We start from the raw sequence: 242 nt of genomic DNA on the forward strand, positions 1-242 counted from the left end.
TACCCTAGAACTTAAAGTATAATAAAAAAAAAAAAAAAGAAAAGAAAAAAATAGATTACCAGATGAATGGTTTGGAAGCATTCTGTGATAAAGTGGTGTCAATAAATATTTTGGCCCCTTAAAAAAAAAAAAAAAAAAAGACATACATTTTGAAGGGTTACAATACAGCAACGAATAACTGAAAGAGTGGTATGAGAATGGGTTTGTGTTGTAAGTTTAGCATATTTGCACTGTGAGGTCAA

The sequence above is a fragment of the Rhinopithecus bieti genome, unplaced genomic scaffold, assembly GCF_001698545.2.
Source record: "Rhinopithecus bieti isolate Rb0 unplaced genomic scaffold, ASM169854v2 scaffold_18624, whole genome shotgun sequence".
In the NCBI taxonomy this organism is placed as follows: domain Eukaryota; kingdom Metazoa; phylum Chordata; class Mammalia; order Primates; family Cercopithecidae; genus Rhinopithecus; species Rhinopithecus bieti.